The sequence below is a fragment of the Plecotus auritus genome, assembly GCF_963455305.1.
Source record: "Plecotus auritus genome assembly, chromosome: 6".
Taxonomy (NCBI): Eukaryota; Metazoa; Chordata; class Mammalia; order Chiroptera; family Vespertilionidae; genus Plecotus; species Plecotus auritus.
The window spans coordinates 101,347,611-101,358,109 of record NC_137773.1 but is presented as its reverse complement, the minus strand read 5'-3'; the positions used below and the strand labels follow the sequence as shown (position 1 = coordinate 101,358,109).

Sequence of the window (10,499 nt, the reverse complement as noted above, 5' to 3'; positions counted from 1 at the left end):
ATATATAAATAAAATTATAATATCTATAAATTGAAATTTAAAACTATGAAAACTGGATATTAAAATGTGTGATTTCACAAACTAATATAACTTAAATTTAAATAATTATAAAAAATATTTTGTGAATGAAAAGTCACTCTCAAACATGTAAACTCTACACAAAACTACATAAAATTCAAAGAAAAAGCCAAAGAGATTAAAGCCATTAAAGAAAATATAAATATGGATGCCTCCTGCATTGGAGAGCTCACATATAAATAATTAGTATACCCAAGGAAGAAAACAAAGCTACTGGAACAGAAAATGAATTAAAATGCAAGAATATTTTGTTGAAATACAAAAATATGAATCTGTAGAATAAAGTGGTTTACTGTGTTTCTTTCTGTCTAGATAGATAGATAGATAGATAGATAGATAGATAGAAAGAAAGAAAAAAATGGCTGATACAGATCATGGTAAAATTATTTTCTCTGGGCATTGAAAAAATACACACCCTATAATGATGTCGGTGGAATGCAAAGGGAAAAATCAAATGGTTTGTACAGATCCCTTTCTTTGCCCAGTGCAGCCATGGCTCATGGTCCCAAGAAGCATCTGAAGCGTGTAGCAGCTCCAAAGCATTGGATGCCGGATAAACTGACCAGTGTGTTTGCTCCTCGGCCATCTACCCGTCCCCACAAGCTGAGAGAATGTCTCTCATTTTCTTAAGGGACAGACTTAAGTCTGCTCTAACAGGTGATGAAGTAAAGATCTGCATGCAGCAGTTTATTAAGATCGATGGCAAAGTCCGAACCGATGTAACCTACCCTGCTGGTTTTATGGATGTCATCAGCATTGACAAGCCTGAAGAGAATTTCTGCCTGACCTATGACACCAAGGGCCACTTTGCTGTTCGTCGTATTACACCTGAGGAGGCCAAGTACAAGTTGTGCAAAGTGAGGAAGATCTTTGTGGGCATGAAAGGAATCCCTCATCTGCTAACCCATGATGCTTACACCATCGCTACCCTGATCCCCTCAGGGTGAACGGCACCATTCAGACTGATTTGGAGACTGGGCAGAATTGCTGATTTCATCACGTTTGACATTGGTAACCTGTGTATGGTGACCAGAGGTGCTGGCCTGGGAAGAATTGGCATGATCGCCAACAGAGAGAGGCACCTGGTTCTTTTCACGTAGTTCATGTGAAAGATGCCAATGGCAACAGCTTTGCCACCCCCGCTGTCCAATGTTTTTGTAATTGGCAAAGGCAACAAACCATGAATTTCCCTTTTCTGTGGAAAGGGTGTTGGCCTCACCATTGCTGAAGAGAGAGACAAGAGTCTAGTGGCCAAACAGAGCAGTGGGTGGAATGAGCTCTAGGTGACATGATTGGAAAAGTCTTTGTACTTAAAGATAATACAGCATGAAAAAAAAATGGTTTGTAGATTTCACTTGCCACTCATATGCCAGAAGTAAAGTGAATAATATCTGGAGAATTATTCAGGAAAAAGCTTAATACTAGAAAATCCTGTAAACTGAAATGGCAACAGGAAGCTGTTTTCAAACCTGCAGCGACTGTGAAAGTCTAGCTCACAGAAATTCTGCTGAGGAGATGGAACGATCATGGCCTGCCTGAGGGCGAGGGCCAGAAGGACACGGGCAGACACTGTTGACAGGCAGCCTGTCAATGTCTGGCACAGCTTCAATCTCAAGACTTTTTGGGAAATCCACAATTAACTGAAATTGTTTTCTCTAATGACTTAATTGTTTTCTCTTCGACAGCTTCTAGCTAATCACAAACCACTCTTCCTATACTGGTGCCTTTCCCCCCTCTTCCCCTCTTCCCACTTTCTTATATAAATCCTTCCATCCACACCCCTGCCCCCTTTTTTAACTTTGTTTATTGGTAAGAATCTAATAACTGTCTCCTTGGTGTACTTGAGAGTTAGTTATATAACTCTCTAAATGTTTCTAAGTTATGTTTTGACATTCATTATCCTTCCTGGGAAGTTATGAGAAAGCATAATCCAGACAACCAAGAGATTATTCAAACTAAATGACTCACAAACTGGGATGTCATGAGAGAAAAAGCTTCATGATGAGCATCTAATTTGCTTTCTCGTTTAATTAACTGAAACAATCACAGCAAGAAAATGGCATACAAATATATTTCTTGAAAGGAGGGCTACAGAAGGCAAAAACAAAAGCATTTTTAAAAATCATAATAGATTAGGACAGAAACCAGAATGCATTCTAAAGCATGGAAGACAAAAAAAGAGGGCATGAAATTGTGACAATGTCAACAAGCACTCTTTTCTCCAAGTAACTGACAGAACTGTGGGACATCCTATATAATAAAAGGCTAATATAATATGCAAATCGACCAAACTGCAGAACCACCGCTATGATGCACACTGACCACTTGGGGGCAGACACTCAACACAGGAGCTGCCCCCTGGTGGTCAGTGTGCTCCCACAGGGGGAACGCCACTCAGCCAGAAGCCGGGCTCACAGCTGGCAAGCCTGGGTGGGCCTAAGCTGTCAGGTGATTCCCCAAGGGCTCCCGGGCTGTGAGAGGGGTGCAGGCCAGGCTGAGGGAACCCCCTGAGTGCACAAATTTCGTGCACCAGGCCTCTAGTTGGTTTATAAACACCTACCACATAGCAAAATATTACAAAGGAAAAAAGAAGAACTTAAAAACAACAAACAAAAAGAGGTGATAGAAGAAGTTACACTAAAAAAAAACTTGTGTGCATGTGTGGGGGAAGCATGAGATTTCTGTAGTACTATCCTATCTAATAAAAGAGTAATACGCAAATAACCATCACTCCACTACACCCACAAGCCATGCCCACCAGACAATCAGGAGCGAGTATGCAAATTAACCCAACCAAGATGGCTGCAGCCACGGAGCAAGCAGGAGGCTTGGCTCCACTTAAGGCTGCAAAGTTTCAATTATTGAAGATAAGTAAATCCCAGATACCAGCAAACCACCACAGACCCCTCACCCATGCCACCCACGCCCCAAGGGAACCCCCACCCTGATCCGGGACACCCTTCAGGGCAAACCAGCTGGCCCCCACCTGTGCCCCAGGCCTCTATCCTATCTAATAGAGTGATATGCAAATTGACCATCACTCCAACACAGAAGATGGCTGCCCCCATGTAGTCAAAGATGGCTGTCCCCATGTGGACACAAGATGGCCAACAGGGGAGGGCAGTTGGGAGGGACCAGGCCTGCAAGGGAGGGCAGTTGGGAGCAATCAAGCCTGCAGGGAAGGGCAGTTGGGAGGGACCCAGGCCTGCAGGGGAGAGCAATTGGGAAGGACCAGGCCTGCAGGGGAGGGCAGTTAGGGGTGACCAGGCCTGCAGGGGAGGGCAATTAGGGGAAAACAGGCTGGCAGGGGAGCAGTTAGGCATCAATCAGGCTGGGAGGGGAGTGGTTAGGGGGTGATCAGGCTGGCAGGCAGAAGCAGTTAGGGGCAATCAGGAAGGCAGGCAGGCGAGCAGTTGGGAGCCAGCAGTCCTGGATTGTGAGAGGGATGTCTGACTGCCCATTTAGACCCGATCCTACTGGGCAGTTGGACATCCCTCGAGGGGTCCCAGATTGGAGCGGGTGCAAACTGAGCTGAAGGACACCCCCCCCCCATGCACGAATTTCATGCACCGGGCCTCTAGTCAACAATAACAAATATATTTAAAAAGAAAAAAAGACGTTTGTGGCAAAACCATAAATAGGATAGATTCTATTATATTACAACTATTAAATTGATTCAAAAAGCAAAATGTCATTCTATATTCTTTACCAAACTCACATCTGGAACAACTCTATGAAAATTCATTTAAGGATCTAAATAAAATACTCAAAACATTACATCAAACTTAACAGAGAAAAACTAGAGATTAATTTCAACATTAATTTCAGGACAAGACTGAGATATCTGCTAATACCTCTATTATTCACAATTTTGTTTTCATAGAGGCACTAAGAAAAGCAATTAGACAAAAAATAAATAAAAGAAAGAAAGAAAAAAAGAAATAGAAATTAAAAAATGTTTGGAAATTTGATGAGTTTAAATTACCATTGTGTGCAGAATATTTTTTCCACCTAAAAATCCAAAATAAATCAACTAAGAAACTCTTACAAGCAAGAACTGTCTCCAGCAGAGGATGTGGGAGTGACAACAGAAAGACAGAGAGAGGCAGGAATGGGGAAGACTGTAGAGAAAGGTGCTACTAGGAAAATGCGGAGAAGAGAGAGGGCTGGGAGAGGTGAAGAGGCCAGAGGAAGAAAGGAATGAGAAATCCACCCCCAGTCCCTGCTCTACCTGATTGGCTTCTGGTGTGCCACGAGCTGCTGAGGTGGGTCTCTCCCCCCAACTCCACTCCAACCTCTATTGTGTTTGTTGTTCCCAGGAGACCACTGCATCAGGCTTGCCCAGAGTTCCAGCTTCCTTAAAGGGCCAGAGTAAGTGAACCCAGATGTAGTATCAGTCTGGAAGATGGACTGCTGGGCTCAAGCTAATCCTCATCTCAGCCTCCAAACTCCTGCAACTCCTTACAGTGGTTTGCAGGGACTCCATCATGATATGACTTTGCAAATGTTTGCATACTCACCTGCAAACCCAGATCCCCAGTTCAAGTGCCACCTCACATTCTGCTGCAGTGGATCTAAGGGGCATGAGGAAAGAAAGATATTAAGATTCTGCAATGGCATAGGACAGTGGTTGGCAAACTCGCGAGCTGCGGTTTGCCGCTCTGTTGACTAATGAGTTTTCCGACCACTGGGATAGGGGCTTAATCATAAGGAACAACAACAGCCTGTGATTATTGGAATCGAGAGTCTAGGTCAGTGGTCGGCAAACTCATTAGTCAACAGAGTGGCAAACCGTGGCTAGCGAGCCACAGTTTGCCAACCACTGGCATAGGACATGCCTGTGTTTAAAAAGTTCGGAGGAACAACATTGATCTCTAAAGAAAGACAACAGAGAAAAATATTGGAAGAAAACACACTAAATTGCGGGCAGTGGTTGTCTCTGGGTGGTTTTATTATGAGTTGTTTTTTTTCTTTAGACTTCTGTACTTCTCACACAAATTTTCTATAATATATGTATAGAATATGTGTAATCCTATATAATAAAGAGGTAATATGCAAATTGACCCTCACGCCTCATGTCACAAGATGGCCGCCCCCACGTTGTCACAAGATGGCCAGCAGGGGAGGGCAGTTGGGGGTGACCAGGCCTGCAGGGGAGGGCAGTTGGAGGGGGACCAGGCATGCAGGGGAGGGCAGTTGTGGGTGATCGGGCCTGCAGGAGAGCAGTTAGGTGTCAATCAGGCCAGCAGGGGAGCAGTTAGGGGTTATCAGGCTGGCAGGCAGAGTGGTTAGGGGCAATCAGGCAGCCAGGCAGGTGAGTGGTTAGGAGCCAGCAGTCCCGGATGGTGAGAGGGATGTCCAACTGCCAGTTTAGGCCCGATCATCCCCTGAGGGGTCCCAGATTGGAGAAGGCTCAGGCTGGGCTGAGGGACACCGCCCTCCCGGTGCATGAATTTCATGCACCGGACCTCTAGTCTATAATAATAAAAGGGTAATATGCAAATTGACTGAACGGCCAAACAGCAGAACGACCATCAGGACAACCTTCCGGATGAAGCCAGGGCTGTGAGGGCTTGGGCAGCCAGGGCTGTGAAGGCCTAACCCTTGCACAAATTTCGTGCATTGGACCTCTAGTTCTATAATCTACAATAATAAAAAAGAAATATGCAAATTGACCATACCTCCACGACACCCATCAGCCAATCAGGAGTGAGTATGCAAATTAACCCAACAAAGATGGTGGGTTAATTTGCATATGTGGGCATGGAGCGAAGACTAAAGGCTCCGCCCGAGTGAAGACTGAAGACTGAAGACTGAAGACGACTGAAGACTGAAGACTGAAGACTGAAGACTGAAGACTGAAGACTGAAGAGGCTTGGCTTCTCTACTGTAGCTGGAGTGAAGGCCTGGATCCCAGGTGCCGGAGGAAAACCGGTGCTGGCAGCCAGGGGAAGGAAGGTCTATTGCACAAATCATCGTACAACGGGCCTCTAGTATATGTATAAATGTATGTTATTTTTATAAGCAGAGATAATATACCTGTTTTTGTTTTCCCAAATCATTCAAAGTGTAACTACATGAAAATTCAGCAAAACCTTTTAAACTTAACAGTTCAACAAACATTTTAAAAATGACACCCTCTCAATTGCAAACTCCACAGACTTCCAGCCCTCCCCAGTGGAGCAGGATTTCATTTACATGAGTTAAGGCAGTATTTACAGAGCAGGAGGTCCTGGAGAATTCTGGGCTCAGCATCCTCATTTATTGGTCCTAGCCCTTTCCATACATTTCCATGTTGTTCCTATTGCAATCCCTGGAAGTAGTGGTTTTCACCCCCATTTTACAAACATAAAATTGGGCTCCCTGCATTGAATAGATGGTAGGTTGATCTGCTGCTTTCAAATTCGGGGGGGATGATCTCAAATCATGTGCTCTGTCCTCTATTCCAGTAATTTCCCAACAGATCTTATGCTGTGAAACCCTTGGTTCAAACAAATGCCACCCTGATGTATAGTTTACTAGTATAGTGGGATAGGAAGAATCTAGGAAATTTTCAGGGCAGGAGCAATAGGGAAACTGAGACAAGAAAATTAAACAAGGCAAACAGTTTGGGCAGCTTGCAGCCAGTTTGCAGCAAGATCTAATTTTCTCCAAATAAGGACACTTTAGAACAAAAGGCTAATGTCTCTCCTCCCTAACCAAAGAACACATAGCTTAAATCATCCTGGAGCTGCTAAGGCAAGCAAGAGGGAAAAGGAAGGAAAGAAGGGAGAGTTTATCTCACCTGCTAAACAAAGCAGTCAGCCGTTTTTTGGAAAGGGGGAGTGAAGGGGAAATTTTTATCTCACTGCTTAAGCAGAGAAGCGAGCAGTCTTGGGGCTTGTCAAAATGAAATTGCCAGATGTTTCTCATAAATTCTGGAAAGCCACACACACACACACGCGCACACACACACACACACACACACACACACACACAGTAAAAGGGAGACCTTGAGATCTAGTCTGTACTAAGTGATCTGGCAAAGGAACTTTAAAACCTATAAGCAGAAAAGTATAAAAGGTTAAACCTCAACCAGGCAACGCTCCTCAGATTAACTGAGGGCCCGTCCGTGCTTCATTAGCCAGATGTATTTAGATAGATTTGCTTGCCTTGCCCCTTTAATAAATTTACTTGTTTTATTTCTTTAATAAATTCACTTTACAATACTGCTGTCTGTCACTCATTTGAATTCCTTCTCATGAGACTGACAAGAACTGAGGAGGGGGAAGCCCTCTCCCTCAGACTCAGGGAGATGTCCAATAACACCTTTTTCTGGTGTTTCTGGTGCCTATAACACTAGGAATGCCATAACAAAGTAGGCAGACTGGGCAGCTTAAACAACAGAAATTTAGTCTCACAGCTCTGGAGACTGGAAGTCCAAGATCAAGGTGTTGGCAGGGTTGGTTTCCTCTGAGGCCTCTCTCCTTGGCTTGCAGATGGCCAGCCTCTTGCTAACTTTTCACATGGATGTCCTTCTCTGCACCTGCACACCTTGTGTCTCTTTGTATGTCTAGATTTCCTTTTCTTATAAGATTAGGGTCCACAGTAATGACCTCAGTTTAATTAATCGCTACTTTAAAGTCCCCATATCTAAATACTGTGGTACTGCCCTAGCTGGTTTGGCTCAGTGGATAGAGCGCCGGCCTGTGGACTGAAGGTTCCCAGGTTTGATTCCAGTCAAGGTTACATGCCCAGGTTGCAGGCTTGATCCCCAATACAGGGCATGCAGGAGGCAGCCAATCAATGATTCTCTCTCATCATTGATGTTTCTATCTCTGTCTCCCTCTCCCTTCCTCTCTGAAGTCAATAAAAATATATTTTAAAAAACAGAAAATATTCAAGGAAATCTAATAAAAGAGCAATATGCTAATTGACTGTACCTTCACAATGCCCACCAGCCAATCAGGAGTGAGTATGCAAATTAAACCAACAAAGATGGAAGGTTAATTTGCATACACAGGCGCTGAGTGGCTGGGGGCAGGGTGGGACACTTGTGTCATTGCCATGGCCTCTGGGCAGTGTGGGAAGGCAGAAAGGTGGCTCCTGGCCAGAGTGGGAAGGCAGCTTCAGCCAGAGCGAAGGCGCTGCCGGCAGCCAGGGGAAGGAAAGCCCATTCTTGCACAAATCTTCATGCATTGGGCCTCTAGTAGTATAATAAATCACCACAAATGAGGTCATTTCTGTGACAATAAGATAGAGCCATGAGTGAATTTAATATGAAGACTGTCACATTTCACCTGATATTTTCCTCAGCCTGGTATTCAAGTTCCTCTGTGTGGGCAGAAGAAACTGATTTTTTTTCCTTATTAAGTTCTCACACTGAGAGGCTAGAAATCACCCCACAAAGTAGTAAGCTTTGTCCTTATATATTTACTAGAGGCCCGGTGCACGAAATTTGTGCACGGGGGTGTGTGTTCCTCAGCCCAGCCTGCACCCTCTCCAATCTGGGACCCCAGTGGGATCGGGCTTAAACGGGCAGTCGGACATCGCTCTAACAATCCAGGACTGCTGGCTCCCAACTGCTTGCCTGCCTGCCTTCCTGATTGCCCCTAACTGCTTCTGCCTGCCAGCCTGATCACCCCCTAACCACTCCCCTGCCAGCCTGATTGATGCCTAACTGCTCCCCTGCCAGCTTGTTTTCCCCTAACTGCCCTCCCCTGCAGGCCTGGTCCCCCCCAACTGCCCTCCCCTGCTGGCCTGATCGCCCACAACTGCCCTCCCTTGCAGGCTTGGTCCCTCCCAACTGCCCTCCCCTGCTGGCTATCTTGTCGCAGCCATCTTGTGTCCACATGGGGGCAGGATCTTTGACCACATGGGGGCAGCCATCTTGTGTGTTGGAGTGATGGTCAATCTGCATATTACTCTTTTATTAGATAGGATAAAGGCCTGGTGCACGGGTGGGGGCCAGCTGGTTTGCCCTGAAGGGTATCCCGGATCAGGGTGGGGGTTCCCTTGGGGTGTGGGGCGGCCTGGGCGAGGGGCCTGTGGTGGTTTGCAGGCCGGCCACGCCCTCTGGCGACCCAAGCGGAGGCCCTGGTATCTGGGGTTTATTTATCTTCTACAATTGAAACTTTGTAGCCTGGAGCGGAGCCAAGCCTTCTGCTTGCTCGGTGGCGGCAGCCATTTCTACTAGGATTTATGTATCTTCTATAATTGAAACTCTGTAGCCTTAAGCGGAGGCCTGGGCCTGCCAGGGTGTGCAGAAAGCTTGGCTTCCTCCATCGCCTGGGGCAACCCTAGCCTCCTGCTCTTTCCAGCTCCCTGGCTGCCGCCATTTCTGTTTGGATTTACGTATCTTCTAACATTGAAACTTTGTAGCCTTGAGTGGAGGCCTAGGCCGGCAAGGGCAGGCAGAAAGCTTGGCTTCCTCCATTGCCGGGGAAACCCAAGCCTCCCTCCTGCTCTCTGTGGCCGTAGTCATCTTGGTTGGGTTTATTTGCATATTCGCTCCTGAGTGGCTTGTGAGCGTGGCTTGTGGGCATGGCTTGTGGGTGTAGTGGAGTGATGGTTAATTTGCATATTACTCTTTTATTAGATAGGATATTCAAAGGTGACGTATTGAGTATTTGTGTCATAATTAGTGTATTTGTCACCTGGTTAGTGGATTATTTTTCAACATCTTCCTTCTCTATACAACAAAATTATTTTTGGTAACGAGGAGGAAACTGGTCTTGCAAGGCATGTCAGGCCAAAAAAGCTGTGAGCAATGCACTGCCCTGGGGTGGGGGGAGGTCGTTATCGCTGGCCCCAGGACAGATCATCAGATATGGCCTGGGGTCCCCCAACACCTGGGGGCCTTCCTGTAAGCCTATGAAAGGGGGCAGAAACATATCTGCAAGACAAAGACCCCAGAAGGTTATAAAAAGTGAAGCCCTCTGTGTGTTACTTCACTCTGATTTGGAAATTATTCCCGGAGTCCACTAATGTTAATAAACGGGGTCCCTCCCTTTCTCTAGGAAGCATGCTTGGTATTTCTTTGGTCTTCTGCAATAGTAACAGTCAAAGAGTAGTCAGTAATAATCATTATTACTATATTATTTGTCCTTTAGCTTAACAACAATTTACACTACTAACAAAATAAATTTTAGCCCTGGCCAGTGTGGCTTAGTTGGTTGGGCATCATCCTATGCACCAAAAGTTTGCTGGTTCTATTCCCAGGGCACATGCCAGGGTAGTGGGTGTGCAGGAGGTAGCTGATTGATGTTTCGCTATCACATTGATGTTTCTCTCTTCCTTTCTCTTCCTTTCTCCCTAAACATCAATAAAAATGTAAAATAATTCATTCAAATTCAATAAATTATTGCACTCATGACCTAAATTTGCTCTTATGAAACCAAAATATTATACCATATACTATGTACATTTTCATTCTTTTAAAT

At 45.3% G+C, this 10,499-nt stretch overlaps 1 pseudogene across 1 annotated transcript; it reads left to right on the top strand.

Annotated features, from left to right (window-relative positions):
* Positions 1–570: 570 nt before the first annotated feature.
* On the top strand, positions 571–1,361 carry LOC308251230 (small ribosomal subunit protein eS4-like; annotated as a pseudogene). Its single transcript has one exon. The product of its transcript is annotated as a small ribosomal subunit protein eS4-like (transcript).
* The last annotated feature ends 9,138 nt before the right edge of the window (positions 1,362–10,499 follow it).